At 36.4% G+C, this 13454-nt stretch overlaps 1 protein-coding gene and 1 pseudogene across 3 annotated transcripts in view; one reads left to right on the forward strand and one right to left on the reverse strand.

Annotated features, from left to right (window-relative positions):
* FTO (FTO alpha-ketoglutarate dependent dioxygenase) overlaps positions 1 to 13454 on the forward strand; it is a 236512-nt gene that overhangs the window by 125653 nt on the left and 97405 nt on the right. The window lies entirely within an intron of this gene.
* LOC113994489 lies at positions 4146 to 4265 on the reverse strand (annotated as a pseudogene).

Genomic DNA, 13454 nt, shown 5'->3' on the forward strand with positions numbered 1-13454 from the left:
GACCTACCTACCTTTATCAATGGAATAGATACCTTGGTACTTGGAGTAACCTAAAATACAGTTTTTACTATTGTAAGCTATACATCAATTAGAATTTACTAAATGTCAGTGCAACTATCCTATTTCTAAAATGTAATTATATATTTGCATATACTAAATTCTGTGAAAAATAGTCTCAAGTCCATCTTTTGGAAGCAAATTGACATATTTTTGATATTAATATTCATTGAATTAGTAGAAAATAATCTCAACATTTCCTTAGCACACTTAGTAAGAGTGAAGTTTCTTTTCACAGATGATAAAAAAGTCATGGGGTCCTAGTGCTTTATTAGCACTTCTGCAAGGTCAAAGTCATTTCATTAAGAGAATGAAACTTTTTCTATGTTGTAAATATTTTCTGTTATAACCATGAGACTCTGGTAGGGACGAGTGGGCGTTTTCCCTCACGGAGACTTTGATCTTTGTATCTCTGCAAGCTAAACCAGATCTCGGTGTAACTTTGTTCAGTGGGTATCCACAAGTACACGTAATTCTGTTAATTTTAAAATTCTTCTGCCTTAAATCTGCAGCTCTCGTATTTCATCTGTATAAATAAAGCTCCTCGTGCAAGCCGGCCAGGAAAACATATGATACCATTTGCGATTGCAGAATGCGGCATGCTGTTCTTCTGTAATTATAATGGCCTGAGCAGTGAGGGGTTGGTTAGCCTTCCTTAACAATCATTAATCTAGCGAGTCTTAGTTACAGTGGCCCATCTTGGAGAACAGCAGTCCTTGGCATGAGGCACCTTGGGCTGCGAGTTTGTTTTGAGCGAGGGATAGCCTTGTTTGTTACATGCTGCTGCTCGCTGGTCCCTCAGGAGTCTGGGAGGAGGCTTTTGCCTTGTCTTGATTGCTGCTTGCCCTCTCCCTCACTCTCTAGCTTGTCCCTTTATTTCTCCTTGTTGTGAAAGTTTCTTTCTGTGTGACTGGGAGTCTGTTTAGCAGACCATATTGCAAGTGAAGGTGCATCGTTTGTTGCCTGATTTTGGCAACGCTGGGCAGTCAGCTGGGATGTAATTAAGACTCTGAGAACAGGCTGTCTTCTCCACAGGAAGGGCATGTTAGATGTTGCTGGGATTTGGGGCTGTCAGTTTGGCCAAGGCTGGAAACTGAGAGCTAGGGACAGTGATCTTTTCTTTCATTTATAATCCCTTTATGTACAGTGTATGCACTTGGCAAAGTTTACATATAACCTAGTGGCTGGAGCTTGCAAGCCAGTGCGGCTAAATTAGCATATGTTACATGTATATTTTAGTAATATTTTAAAGCAAGTGCAAATTTCCAAAGTGAATTATGCATGTATGACAGAAATAGGGTTGTGTTGCATTGGGTGTCAAATCCCACAACTTTTTGTCAAGACCATGGATTTTACATTAAAAAGGCAGAGAGACTAAACGAGGTAAAACAGTTTTAATTTTTAACAGTTTGGTCCAGCCCAAGGAACTGCTCTCTGACAGTTATAACTGACATTTGAATAATTGGATTAATTCAGAGAGGGGCAAATCCTGTATTGATGGTTGTGCTTGTTCTATATATTTTTTAACTTAAGGAAGGAGCCAAATGGTTTAATTATTTAAAGGACACTTCTTGCAATATAAAATACTGCTGTTTTGCAACTTTGGTCTAAAATCAAGGAGGAAAAATATTTGCGTTATTTCATTCTTTACATTTAAAGGCTTAAGAAAAAAATATGAAACTTACTGTTTTGTGGTTTTTAAGCCAATGTAAAGAAAAGCGGGAGAGGAGGAAATTATCATTTGTGGCCCAAAGCACCAGAAATGGAGATGAGCCTGGTTTAGTCTACTAGATTCCAATCTTTTGTGGGCAAGTGTAAACCCTAAGTAATAATCACATTATGCTGCAATTGCAGAATATTCAATCAGTGCTGTTGCAAGAAGGACCTCTTCTAGTTTTCTTAAGCTAATATGAAATTCTTTTTTCATTCAGACTCTTCTTTTTCTTTCTTTTTTTAATGAGAAATTTAAAATTTACAGAAGTAAATGTTTTTACTGTACTGAAAACCAAGGGTAGGAAGGCTAACTATTGTCAGGGACAGTTCAGAACACTGCTTTGGCTCTGGCTGTTTACCCAGCAGGACATAAATAGTATTAACACTCAAGGAGAAAATGTGAATTCACAGTTTACGATATTAACACCCTGTAAGTGAAGTATGAAACATGCCTATGAAATGTCACATGCATATATGGATGCATGTATGATTTTAGACAACCAGAAGTGCTTTTTTAAAGCGTTGTGAAGTCTGCTTTGGTTTTGTTAGTTTATGTTGCAAAACAAGCAAATAACACCTTTCCTAAGCATTCCCACCTACCATCACCTTAACCTGTGCTAACATAATTTTTTTTCTAAAAAGGCTTGTTTCAACAGATTTATATATAAATAACCAAGTAAAATTTGAAAGTGTGTGAATGAATTCTAAATTTTTATGATTAGATGGCAAGGAAACGTTATATAAGTGAGTTTTTTAAATTGCCAACCTTTAGGAGTTTCTGTACAGTCCTGAAATGTTTTATCATTTGCTTTGCAAACGAGACAGTTCAGCTTTCCTGTATCCAGACTATCATTCCTTTGGGAATTCTCAAAGCCTTTTAAAATTATGGGGGTTTTGGTGTTGGTTTTGTTTTGGGTTGTTGTTTTTTGGTGTTTTTTTGGTTTTTTTTCTGGGGCAGTCTAAGAAAGTCCCAGGAGTGAAGTTGCCATCTGTCCTCTATATTAAAAGAATCTTCTATATTATATACCTGATGTTCTTGTCCCAGAGATAAATGTTGATAATTAAAAGAACAGCATTTGTCCTTTATTCTGAATTAAAAAATTTTCCTTATAAACAGCTGCAAAACTTATGAACACTTTTAGGTTCTTTAAGCTCCTTTTTTTCTAGTGTCCTTTTTTGTCGTTGTTGTTCTAGAGTTCTGTTAAGTACTGGCAAGTAAATTGAAGAGTTTATTAATCTAAGAATGTGCACATATGATTTAAGGAACACCTCAGCAACTCTGAATACACTTGAGTTGTAGATAAATTATTCTTATAGATAAGATACATATGAACTCTGATTGTGGTAGAGAAGGAGGGAAGGCAGCGGGTTGAGAATGAGAGAATTATATGAGCCAAGAAATTATTTAGATAATGTTTCCTCCGTAAAAATTGCAAGTTAGAGACTCCACCTCCCCCTTCAGGAAAGCAACCTACTTCATTGTATGAACTTCCTTCCCCAACACACATTTGCCCAGGAACAATTCTTCATCCTTACACTTCAGCTGTAGCTCATTAGTGTCCATAGTTGCTCCCAGTGGTCCCTCCGTTCACAGTATCACAGTGCATGCATGGCCTGAATACCAAGTACCTGTATTCTGAATATCATACTTATGCAAGTCAAGATTAACGATTGTTAAGTAGTGTCCTTGTTTGTTGTTTTAATACTCTCTCCATTTGTGGTTTTAAGACAACAATGTGAAGAATGTGTCTATCAATAAGAAGGGATGTTTCCTATAATAATCTGTTGTGCTGCTCTCTATCCCCCATGGTAGGCAGCACCATGCCAGGTCAAACCAAAAGCCTTTCAGTGCCACACAGAGATGGACAATGGCACACAGCAAAAGGGGGAGGGGGGAAGATAATAAGGACAGTATCTAGCGATTCTCTCTATGAATATTGATCCAGCTCTAGCCGTTTGTGTCTAACTTCAGACACAAATTGCAAAGGTGATAACTTTAATGGTCCTGCGTAGATACTTGTTCTTGGTGAATTTATGCAATCATTTTTAATTTATGTGGACTTTTAACACACGTTGCTATTCTGTTCTGAGCAGTTGCACTACTCTTTCCACCCAAAAAAACCAAAACAGACCACCAAACCCAAAAATTCCACAAGCCCCCAAATCCCACCAAACCAAAAGCTCAATCTGCTTTTGCTTGTTTATTTCTTTTTTAGAAAAGAGTGAAAAGTTAATTCACAGAATATGCAGCGTTGGAAGGGGCTCACAAGTGTCATTGAGTCCAACTCCTGGCCCTGCCACAGGACCATCCCCGAGAGTCACACCATGAGCCTGAGAGCACCATCCAAGCACTCCTTGAGCTCTGTGGGCTCAAAGGCCTACACAGCACCCAGTATTCCCAGGAGGTCTCCCTTCCAATAGTAACTGGGCCTGACCCTGCTTAGCTTCCAAGATCAGATGGGATTGGATGCTCTCAGGATGGTGTGGCTGTAGGCACCCTTGAGCTGGACAATTCCCTATGTAAAGTTTGTGTTTTGGGTTGGAATGGTTGTTTTTTTTTTGTTCATTCATGATTTTATCAAATTCTGTTGCATCTCTTTTGCGATCACTTTTCTAGGTTTGACAGTCTTTATTAAATATTTTTCATACAGAGTCCTTTCCATATCACTCTTCTTTGTCTTTCTTAATTGTAGTGTCTATACTTTGAGGCAGGGAACCAAAATTGTTCAGTTCTTCATGCTTTGGCACCTAATCATATTCAAACATCACCATATTCCTGTAAATTAGTTCGTTTTTCTTCCTAACTGGAATTTCATTTTACTTCTAATTATTCATTCTCTGGGTTAAGACCAAGAACCTCAATACCTAGTTCTAGGGATGCGGATCCATGTAATTCCAGTGAGGGATCTGCATTTCCATGTCTTTGTGCCCTCTGGTGGTACGGCACAGTTATGGATCCAGGGAGTTGGGGCCTCAGTGGTAGGTACCCAGTCACTACCCAGGTGAAGTTTAAGCCTTTATAAAAGCCTTGATGGGACATTCATAGGACAAAGGGCAAACATCTGTATGCTGAGCTACTTTAGGGTTACTTGTAGATCCATCTCCACCACCTGTTCTTCAATTCATTAATGTCTGATTTAATCTTAGAAACTCTTTTAGGCACCCAGGTTTGGGATTGATTTTGAATCTCCTACAGTGTGTTTGCAGTTTACATCCTGGCTCCCAAGGATGCAAAATGGTCTTCCATTTTTCTTTGCCTGAATTTGGTCTCATCTGTACCTACCTTCTCCTTTTCTACTGCTGGGGAGAGGAGTCAAGTTTTGAAAGGGGAACCAGTAATATGTAAAATGGTTCATAGAAAGTCTTGGGTTGAAGAGGACTTCACAGTTGAGTCTTAATGTATATATGGATTTACTTGCAACAAAAAAATTTGAGGGTATTTCCCTCCTGAGATATGAAACCTGTTGGAGGGAAGTACAACAGTTGTGCATAGATAGACTCTTTTTACTCTATGTTTAAAAGCCACTGCAAAAAAAAAAGAGTATGATATATATATATGTGTGGCAGTTCAATTGTGGATGATGAGAAAACAGAAAAACTGTCATTCCGTAGAGAGCTCTGTCTGACAGGTAGGATATGAGTTTTAGAAGATACTGTTAACAACTCTGTAAAAACATGAGAATTCAAAAACAGGACACAACTATAGGATACAGTATAACAGCTGATATTGGCTTTGTTTCCATAGATTACTCAGATTACTGAGGTGAGTTTTTTACTGACAATATGCACAGAGGAGACATGTATTTTAGGCAGTTGTGAACGGCTTATTTCAAACTTTGTTCTTCAGCTTCTTAAGAGTTACTTGTTCAACTTGTAATGTCAAGTTGTTAGTTAGTGTATGTGAGGTACCTAATGATGAATGACCTTCCAAAGCACATAAAGAATTGTTTTCTCTTCCTAAAATCAGCCTTTGCAGATTTTTTTTGTACAACATATTATCTTTTATACAGTACTGTAATCTGTCTGGTTATTGAAAACTTAATTTAAAAAAAAAAAATCCTGTTCCCCAATAGCTTCTAATGCATCAGGTTTTGTTACCTTAACATTTTTCTTTCATTAATATTGATTAAATTGTAGAGGGTTTCATTGCTGTTAATAGGGGGCACATTTTAAATTTTAGATCATTAATATTTAAATAGATTTTAATTGTTACATTTAACACATTTATGCAGGTAAAGATTCAATTTCTGCAATTAATTTACATTTACAGATTCAGAGATCTTTTGCTAGGGCTATTCTCATAAAACTTTAAGGGTCCCAGAAGGATCTCTCTATACTTATATTCTTTTCATTTTATCCCTGCTACTCTCTCCATATTATGTCTTTGAAAGTGGTAGGCTTATTTCCATATGCTGCTTAATAAAGCCACATTTCTTTTAGCCTTTTAGGTGGAAGTTTGTTTAAAAAAATTTATATATAAAGACTCAAGTGAAATTTATGAAATTTTACAAGTTTGGGAATTAATTGTCTTCTCTGTTATGCCACACGTGGGGAAAGATAAGTGTCTGCTTGTTTGATATAACATGCAAATCAGTCAAAGAAACAATTCCTGGGTACTTTTCCATCCCCACGGATTTCAGAAGTCCAAATGAAAATAGGTAAAGTTAGTTTGGTACTTTATCTCATACAATAGAGGAAAATTCAGAAAGATTGTATTCTTACACATTCCTTGACCTGGGTCTGGCATTTCCCTGAAAGCATATCATCTCGGGTGTAGCCACTTTGTATCTACATAGAATATAAGTATATAGGATAAGTTTCTATCAGTTCAGGAAAGTCACATGTTTTGCTTTATCAAACTAATAAGTTTATGTTGACTTGCATGATGTCAAGATAAACGCAGTATAGAGGAAGGACAGGAAAGAGGGAGATGGTGAACATCCTGTGTCTTACAAACAAGAGGACAAATATCTCTTGCCATATTAAATTTCAAAAAGAAGGGAGACAAATTTCTTCATTTCTTTGGTAGCAGCCTGATCAGCTTAGAATTGCATGTGTATGCTCTGAGATAAATTACTAGTGAAAATTACATGTAACACATATTATATTGCTATATGTTACTATGTGTCTTGAAGTAATTTTCTGAATTCCCTAACCCAACATGCAAAAACAGGGACTCAGGGATTGTAGAAGATGGATCAAAGTCATTGGAAGTTTTTATGTTGATAAGAAATTCAGAGATGTCAGGGACATCATGAGAATTTGACAGTGGGGTCAAATCAATAGACAGCAAAGCATTTATTATGTTGGAAAGCAAAAGTTAACACATTCCATATGAAGGAACTGCTCATTTAAAGAGTGAGTGGACCAAGAGTGGGCTGTGGGAGAAGGACCTGCTGGAAGACATGGAAGAGAATATCAAATGAATAGCAAATGAACCTTAAATGCTCAGACACAAATAGATTTTAAGGACTATGGGCCCAGCAAGATTAAGGGCAATAAAGGAGAGTAGAAATAGTAAAGCCTCTAAAAATTTTCAAGGCAAGTATTACACTGTTTAGTGGAAGTGATTTCTGTGGACACAAGGTGGCCCAACCTGAGGTGATCAGAAAGAAGTTGATAGAAACTTGGCACAAAGGTAGTAAACTGACAATCAGTTCATATAAGAGGAATAAAAATGGAGGTGGAAATTGAGATCTAATATACTTTTTTTTTCTTTTTTTTTTTTCCTCTCATGATAATAAAAATCAGAGTTTTGGAAGGACTTTTCCAATAAGAGGAGTGATTAAAAAAAAAAAAAGAGATGGGGAAAAAAAGGACCTGAACATGATGGGAAAGTTCATATTGTAGTTAGCTGACATAAAATTCCATCAAAAGGACACATTACTGGAGTATCATGACCATTAAGGAACAAAAGCATATACATATCTGAGGGTAACTTAAGTTGTTCTTATCTTATAAAAGGTAGCTTGTGTCAGGAGGCAGAGTGTTTCTCCTGGTAGTGATTTATGCTGTCAGACAGTCTTGATTTTAATTGCATTGGAGGTATTACAGAAAAAAACTAGCAGTTCCACCATGCTGGCACTGACGGATTCCTGGTTACCAGATTTCTGTGCAGAACTGTTGGCTTCTGTTCTGGCAGCATTCAGAAATGCAGTTAATGTTTGTGAGGAAGAGAAACTTGCTTGAAAGTGTGATAACTTGGAAACTGAAAAAGAATTAAAAATAATTCTTCAATGGGTCAGTTTCTTGACTTTCTGGTAATCAGAGTCTTCTACGTGGCCCTGTCCAGAAAAAGAAGTTGCAGAGCTATATATTCATAGAGGAAATAGAGCTAAGTCAGAAAGTGATATAAATGATCTCAAAACATAAATACAACAATTCAAAATGAAGTATATTTCCTTCCCAGAGAGGAATATACCATTTTGTTGAAGAATTTGCATTTCCATATTTTTGATTCTACACCTGTCATTACCAAATGCAGACATGATTTTATGTATTTCATTTTAATACAGAAGACAATCTGATTTCCAAGAAGGAAAGCGTTTTGTGTTAGGGCATCTTGGGCTTCTGCTAATGTGAAAATAAAAATATTTGCTGCTGAGGGACTGAGATCTACACATAAAATATCTATGAGGGAAATAAATATTTTAAAATGCAAGCACTAAAGTGGTACTGGCACTTCAAAACAGGGTCAGAGGCTGATTCCTCCTTTAGAAGTGTCAGTGTTCTAATGTGTATGACTGCATACACTGAACCTTTCATGATAAAGTAACTACTGTTGCTTTTTTTTCAATGGAAAAAAACACACAGAATTCTTTTTTCATTCAGAAGATAACAAGTTGCCTAGAAATAGTAATACAAGGCCTCAGTATTATGTGAAAAGGAAGTTTTTATAAAGCTGATTTGTTCTGTCCAGACTCACAAAACAGAACACCAGAATAACATCTGCCTGGCAAGTTAATTCATGGGTTTATTAATGAAGATAATTTCTTTAAAATGAGCAAAGAAAAAGCTTTGCTTCTGCAAGATAAATGTATCCTTTTTTTTTTTTTTTCCCAGTTGACCTAGATGTATACCAAAACATGTAAAAATGTACTTCAGCCTGTATGTACTCAGCCTTAGTGCACAAAAGGAGAGGATGTGCAACATCAGGAATTTGGGAGCCAGGAGTCTCTGCACTCAGCAGCCTGCTGTCATCAGACCTCACTCCTCTTTGTTCTAGGTAGCATAAAGGATGCTGGAGGAGACAAAACCTTTGCTTCAAAAACTTCTTGCACCTAATGTTGGTGATGTTATTTGATCTATAAATAATAAATAGGACTTTTCAATAGTCCTATTTCCTTCTGATATACAACAGTGACAGGGAGTACTCAGATCTACTTCCTGGCTTTGCATATTCCCCCAAATTGGTGAAGTGCCTTAAAGCCCACATTTTGGTTTCAGTTTTTGGTTTTAAGGTCAAATTTTTGTACAGAATAAAGTGTTTATTATGTATTAAGTAATTTTCTGTAAATATTAAATCTCTGGTTGTCATGTCTGGATGCATAAAAGCTAGCAAGGAGTAGACTATTAATAAAATAGGAGGAATGGAAGGAAAATGGGAATTTCACATGGGTCGTCGACTCATACTGAGTACCTTTAATTAAATGCTGAGCAATCTGAACTTTTGTTGACCTGGTTGGGAACTGAAGTTGTTTCAAATGTGTCTCCTATCATTTTAACAACCCTCAAGTTTCTCTTGGAAATTACATATGGTTTTGTGTAAGGGGGAAGGTTAAATAGCTTGTGCTTTTACTTACCTTGTCCTGCATTCAAGCTGCTGTTAGACGAAACACATGGTCAGCTGTGTTATTCCTTAGACTTTGCTATAGTTCAAGACCAAAATTCCAAGATAAATAGCAAGAGGACAAGAGGTGTGGCTTAGCAGGGAGTGGCCACCTCAGGTCAATCTGTTAGTCTGCTGCTGCTTCCAGTGTCAGCCAAGCAATCTCATAGACAAAAGCAATTCCTGGGTGACATTTGTATGTTTGTAGATATTCTTTTCAAGCAAATCCTAGCGTTAGCTAACATATACATATGCCTATGCAAAATAAACTGTGTGGGTTGTGAAAACTAATGCTTAAATTTCCTACTAAAATGTTTTAAGGGGATTTGTTAAGGTCTGCTGGATTAGGGGAAAACAGAATCATAAATTTAGGTGGTTTATAACTAGTTATCAAGGAAGCAACTGAATAAAATTAAGGTCTCAGGAAAAGTGAAAATAATGTGAATTTGAACTGAAGAGCTGCTACCTCTGTCGCTTTGTTGTGCAGAAGAGTCCTGTGTGTGAGTGTCAGTCTTTACTTTTTTTTTTTTTTATCAAAGCATTAAGCACACATTGTTTTCTTTTCTCAGTGTATTTCTAAACAGGGCTGGAACACCTCCCCTGTGAAGGCAGGCTGAGAGAGTGGGGGATGTTCAGCCTGGAGAAGAGAAGGCTTCAGGTAGACCCTAGAGCACCTTGCAGTACCTACAGGGGCTCCAAGAGAGCTGGAGAGGAACTTTTGGCAATGGCACAGAGGGATAGGGTAAGGGATAGTCATTTTAAGCTGAAGGAGAGTAGACTTAAATTAGGTATTAGGAAGAAATTCTTCCCTGTGAGGGTGGAGAGGCACTGGAACATGTTGCCCAGAGAAGTTGTGGATGCTCCATCCCTGGAAGTGTTCATGGACAGGTTGTTTTGGGGCTTTTAAGTGGAAGGTGCCCCTGCCCTTCACTGGTGATCTTTGAAGTCCCTTCCAACCCAAACCATTTTATGATTTTATGAATATTCTCAATTGTTTATTTAATATAAAAATAATTTGTTAGAAAGAAAAGACATGCCTTTGCATGTTCCTACAAAGCTCTGCTTGTCAGCTTGTTGAGTCTTCATTGGTCATTTGCAAGCCAACAAGTACACAGAAGTGTAATGGGATACGAAGAACAGTCTCTAGCAAAGTGTAGATGTGCACACAAAACCTACAGAAGAGCTGCTTCATGGCAGCAGATATAGATTTCACAATCTTATTATCCACCTGCACAAGTCTGTACAATTGGCTTGGATAGACAGGCATGCAGATGGCAAACTCTGTAAAAGTGTGAACAAATAAGGTAATTAAAAGATAGGTTTTATTGCAGATAAAAATGTATGATTGCTTTTCCCCTCAAGTGATACTCTAATAGAAGTCACAGCTGTAATGGAAATATATTAACATATAATGGAAATATATTAACATGTAATGGAAATATATTAATACAAAACGTTACCACTATCTTAAGTTCCTGCGAGTGACAGTAGGAATGAGGAATCCTGCATTTGTACTTCCTTTTCCAGACTATCTCACAGATGCTTAAATGTGCCTTTTGTGTTTGTGTCCAGGATTTGAAATTTTAGCCCTTTCTCGTAAATAAGTTTGAATGAAAATTAGATTTATTTTCCCATCTTTAAATAGTCAGGAGAGTTGATTTTAGTCTTTCCATTGTACTCACAATATTATTATTAGTCCACCAGGTTTATCTCTAGTGAACTAGAAAGTAAAATAGAAGTAAATGTGGTATCTCTTCTGAAGATTGCTGTTCTTTGCTAAAAATAAAAAAGCACACTCAGATTGCACTGTTAGGACATGATTTCTGAGTCCAGCCAGTTCAGACAGGTCTGACTAAAACTATAATCAAGTTGAATGTATTGCACTGGTATTCTAATTTCCAATTTGAGATTTTGCTACATAATCTCTAGTAGAGTATGTCTAATCCCTATGAGATCCAAAGTCTTTGTATAAACTCCCTGAATTTTCCTCCATGTGTCTCTGCTAAACTGAGATGTGTCTTCTGGCTGAGTTGTAGAGACATTAAATTACTGAGTAAATCAATACAGTGCTGTTATGTCACTGTATCTTTTTCAAAGACCAGCTCAAATTTTGTGTGCTGTAGCTTTGATCCCTTTCGTTTAATTCTAAGAACACTTGTTATTATAGTAACTGTTGTTTGTATGTTATTTTAGCTTTTTACTTAAGTAGCTATTTAGCAATTTAAATGAAAATGTAATTGGGTTACATCTGTTTTACATGCATGTAATACCACGCAGATGTAAACCTATATTAAAACCATATTTTCTTTTTGGCAAAAAGACATAAAAATAGAATTGTAGCAATCATGCAATACATCTTTTTTTTTTTTTTTTTTTTTTTAGTAGTGTACACAAGATGTATTCCAGTGTTTATGTTGTGATGGTAACAGTCCTTTCTATTTTTATGAGAGCTAACTGGCATAACCTTTTATTTTAGTTGTACAAGGACAAGTACACTGTTACACTGCTGTAAATCCCATGGAACTCCACTGAAGTTAGTTAAAATTCCTCACCAAACTCATCAGTTTCAATAACTGACTTTTTGCAGAGCCAAATTCCACTCTGAGGATCTCCTCTGAAATAAGGAATGTTTATGGCGTTACGCTGTTATGAATGACAGTGATATTTGGCTTTCAATAGTTTTATTTTAAAGAAAGATGAACTTCTTGCTGGCTGATCTTACAAGGTGCTGAGTGCCCTCAGCTATTGTTGACTTTGTTAAGGTTTTTTTCTATGCTCTGGAAAGAGAGATAAGAGATATGGATTCAATTCCAGCTTTCCCTCAGCTTTTACCCTTTGTATAAGTACTGAGAGAATGTACTTGATGTCTCTGTACTATTGTAATCATATCACAGAGTTCCTCCTGCTTTATTTGTCCTCTTCATGGCTGACTACTACTCTTTGTTTATGTAGTGTCTAGCACACTACCAAGATTGTGAGTAGTGTCCATTGATACAGGAGTAAGTCCCACTTACAGTGAAATAGAGAAATAATTATGGCACCTAAAGATGACTGGGATCTTTGAAGACTTTGGAATTTCTTCAGAATAGCTAATTTCTCTATCAGCAGGCTCAAAATATGAAGTATTATGTTAGTTTTCTACTCTAGCACACAGATTTTTGATAATGTAATGCCTTGAAACTTGTGTTTATAAAGTAAGACTTCTTACTCCTTTAGTTTCACTTATATAATCATAAGTCCAAAATAAACCATGTATATTTTACTTGGAGTGAAGATATGTTTAGTAGACTTCCATTGTTTCAATCTGTTTCTGTTCAATAACTGCATTTTTAGAGAATAATTGTGAAGAACATATAAGAAAACTGTTGCATGTTTTTCTTCATACTTTTTACCTATGAACATTTAAGGCTTTGATTTTACAACTGTAGCATATGAGACTGTATGGAAACAGAATCAGGATATAAACTTAAATTTATTCCAGTTCCTCGTTATTAAACACTTTTAATCTAAATCTTGTTGCTCTGAAATGTGAATTTGGCCCAAATAAGGACTTCAGTATTGTCTCTGACGTGTATTTAAATGGGTAATTTTCAAATTACCAATGTAAAGATGATAGGAAGCCATGGAGAGATTGTTTCTGAGCTGTGCCTGACAGCTCTGCTGCAGTTTATGTTTACTACAAGGTTTGTATTTCAGGAGTGTGTAATGCAATTATTCTGAGCAATCGGTAATGAACCACTCAAAATTATTTTCTCCAAACCCACAGTTTGTTTTCCCTTATTTGTTTAAATTAAGACTGGGACTTTGTGAAAAGTCCATGATACAAGTCTTGGTTAAAAATTATTAGTCTTGTAAA

This window comes from Pipra filicauda, unplaced genomic scaffold (assembly GCF_003945595.2).
Source record: "Pipra filicauda isolate LSUMZ 115617 unplaced genomic scaffold, ASM394559v2 scaffold46_size3722508_pilon, whole genome shotgun sequence".
Taxonomy (NCBI): Eukaryota; Metazoa; Chordata; class Aves; order Passeriformes; family Pipridae; genus Pipra; species Pipra filicauda.